Source organism: Cucurbita moschata, unplaced genomic scaffold (assembly GCF_002738365.1).
Source record: "Cucurbita moschata cultivar Rifu unplaced genomic scaffold, Cmos_1.0 Cmo_Scf00601, whole genome shotgun sequence".
In the NCBI taxonomy this organism is placed as follows: Eukaryota; Viridiplantae; Streptophyta; class Magnoliopsida; order Cucurbitales; family Cucurbitaceae; genus Cucurbita; species Cucurbita moschata.
The window spans coordinates 898-4,301 of NW_019269117.1; the positions used below are offsets into that span (position 1 = coordinate 898).

The 3,404-nt window shown below is 27.8% G+C and overlaps 1 non-coding gene across 1 annotated transcript; it reads right to left on the minus strand.

Annotated features, from left to right (window-relative positions):
- Positions 1-895: 895 nt before the first annotated feature.
- On the minus strand, positions 896-967 carry TRNAP-UGG. The gene has a single exon. It is a non-coding gene; the product is annotated as a tRNA-Pro (tRNA).
- Positions 968-3,404: the final 2,437 nt, after the last annotated feature.

Here is a 3,404-nt window from a genome sequence, read left to right on the forward strand (position 1 = left end):
CGACAGCGGACAACGTGCCTGCTTTCCTGACCACGGATAGACTACGGGGCTTTGCACTTTGGCCCTTGAGAATACCACATTAAGGTGACAGGATTCGAACCTATGGCTCTCTGAAACTTCTTCATCGGTTATTTGGACGCATCTTTCTTAAAAGGATTGTGACAACAGATGACCTGTTTGACTGAAAAGTTCTTAGAAAGAATACAATAGAACAATTTGTGTAATGCTCTTTTTAAAGTCAAGCTCGAGACGAAACAGATGACCTGTTTGACTGAAAAGTTCTTAGAAAGAATACAATAGAACAATTTGTGTAATGCTCTTTTTAAAGTCAAGCTCGAGACGATCTTTATTCTTCCAAGAATATGTTTCATTCTCTATTCTCATCTTGACTGAAAAGTTACTAGAAAGAATACAATAGAACAATTTGTGTAATACTCTTTTTAAAGTCCGGCTCGAGAAGAATACAATAGAACAATTTGTGTAATACTCTTTTTAAAGTCGGGCTCGAGACAATGTTTATTCTTCCAAGAATAGTTTCATTCTCTATTCTCAACTTGACTGAAAAGTTCCTAGAAAGAATACAATAGATTAGCCGGACGATCTTTATTCTTCCAAGAATATGTTTCATTGTTTCATTCTCTATTTCTCATCTTCTAGGTTCAATGTTTAAAAACCCCATTTTAAATCATATTATCTTGCATAATTCATTTTGATATAATATGGTTGGGGGCATTTTGAGAATCGAACTCTCACACCCAAAACCGATAATTATACCACTTAGACCAAATGCCTCAATATATGAAATTTATATAAGTTGAAGTTGTGCATTGCCATGCATTCCTTTGCATTTTTTTTGTTTTTTTTTCTTTCAAAATTGTGCTTTTTTTCTTTTGGAGGGGCATTTTGAGAATCAAACTCGAGACCTCTTGCACCCAAAGCAAGAATCATACCACTAGACCAAATGCCCTTATTATGGACTATATATTAAGTTGTTTATGGAATATATCATCATTATTTCATTTATTTTCTTTGTTAATGAAATATATGAGCAATTATTACATAGGGTTTGTGATAATTACTATAGAGAGAAGAAAAAAAATAGAAGTTAATTACTATAGAGAGAAGAAAAAAGAATAGAAGTTAATTACTGTAGGTAGAAAAAGAATAGAAGTTAATTACTGTAGAGAATAGAAGTTAATTACTGTAAAGAGAAGAAAAAAGAATAGAAGTTAATTACTGTAGAGAGAAGAAAAAAGAATAGAAGTTAATTACTGTAGAGAGAAGAAAAAAGAATAGAAGTTAATTACTGTAGGTAGAAAAAGAATAGAAGTTAATTACTGTAGAGAATAGAAGTTAATTACTGTAAAGAGAAGAAAAAAGAATAGAAGTTAATTACTAGAGTGTAAGTTTTAGAAGTTAATTACTGTATAGAGAAGAAAAAAGAATAGAAGTTAATTACTAGAGTGTAAGTTTTAGAAGTTAATTAGTGTAGAGAGAAGAAAAAATAATAGAAGTTAATTACTAGAGTGACTTCTAGAGTGTAAGTTTTAGAAGTTAATTACTGTATAGAGAAGAAAAAAGAATAGAAGTTAGATATTAGAGTGTAAGTTTTAGAAGTTAATTACTATAGAGAGAAAAAAAAAGAATAGAAGTTAATTACTAGAGTGTAAGTTTTAGGAGTACACAAGTAAATGGAAGTTAATTAAAAAAGAATAGAAGTTAATTACTAGAGTGTAAGTTTTAGAAGTTAATTACGGTAGAGATAAAGAAAAAAGAAAAGAAGTTAATTACGGTAGAGATAAGAAAAAAGAAAAGAAGTTAATTATAGAGTGACTTCTAGCGTGTAAGTTTTAGAAGTTAGTTACTGTAAAGAGAAGAATAGAAGTTAAGAGAGAAGAAAAAAGAATAAAAGTTTTAGAAATTAGTTACTATAAAGAGAAGAATAGAAGTTAAGAGATAATAAAAAAGAATAAAAGTTAATTACTAGAGTGTAAGTTTTTGAAGTTAATTACTGTAAAGACAAGAGAAAATAATAGAAGTTAATTACTAGAGTGACTTCTAGAGTGTAAGTTTTAGAAGTTAATTACCGTAAGGAAAAGAAAAAAAAATAGAAGTTAATTACTAGAGTGAAAGTTTTAGAAGTTAAAAAGAAGAAAAAACAATAGAAGTTAATTACTAGAGTGACTTCTAGGGTGTAAGTTTTAGAAGTTAATTACTCTAGAGAGAAGAAAAAATAATAGAAGTTAATTACTAGAGTGACTTCTAGAGTGTAAGTTTTAGAAGTTAATGACTGTAAAGTGAAGAAAAAAGAATACAAGTTAATTAGAATAGAAGTTAATTACTAGAGTGACTTCTAGAGTGTAAGCTTTAGAAATTAATTACTGTAGAGAGAAGAATAGAAGTTAAGAGAGAAGAAAAATGAATAGAAGTTAATTACTAGAGTGTAAGTTTTAGAACTTAATTACTGTAGAGAGAAGAAAAAATAATAAAAGTTAATTACTAGAGTGACTTCTAGAGGGTAAGTTTTAAATGTTAATTACGGTAGAGAGAAGAATAGAAGTTAAGAGAGAAGAAAAAGAATAGAAGTTAATTACTAGAGTGTAAGTTTTAGAAGTTAATTACTGTAGAGAGAAGAAAAAAGAATAGAAGTTAACTACTAAAGTGTAAGTTTTAAGAGTACACAAGTAAATAGAAGTTAATTAAAAAACAATAGAAGTTAATTATTAGAGTGTAAGTTTTAGAAGCTAATTACTGTAGAGAGAAGAAAAAAGAATAGAAGTTAATTACTAGAGTGAATTCGAGAATTCGAGAGTGTAAGTTTTAGAAGTTAATTACTGTAGAAAGAAGAAAAAAGAAAAGAAGTTAATTAATAGAGTGATTTCTAGAGGGTAAGTTTTAGAAGTTAATTACTGTAGAGAGAAGAATAGAAGTTAAGAAAGAAGAAAAAATAACAAAAGTTAATTACTAGAGTGTAAGTTTTAGAAGTTAATTACTGTAGAGAGAAGAATAGAAGTTAAAGAAAGAAGAAAAAAAGAACCAAAGTTAATTACTAGAATGTAAGTTTTAAAAGTTAATTACGGTAGAGAGAAGAGAAAATATTAGAAGTTAATTACTAGAGTGTAAGTTTTAGAAGTACACAAGTAAATAGAAGTTAATTAAAAAAGAATAGAAATTAATTACTAGAGTGACTTTTATACTGTAAGTTTTAGAATTTAATTACGGTAGAGAGAAGAAAAAAAAAATAGAAGTTAATTACTAGAATGACTCCTATAGGTAAGTTTTAGAATTTAATTACTGTAGAGAAAAGAAAAAAAAATAGAAGTTAATTACTAGAGTGTAAGTTTTAGAATTTAACTACTGTAGAGAGAAGAATAGAAGTTAATTACTAGAGTGAGAAAAGAATA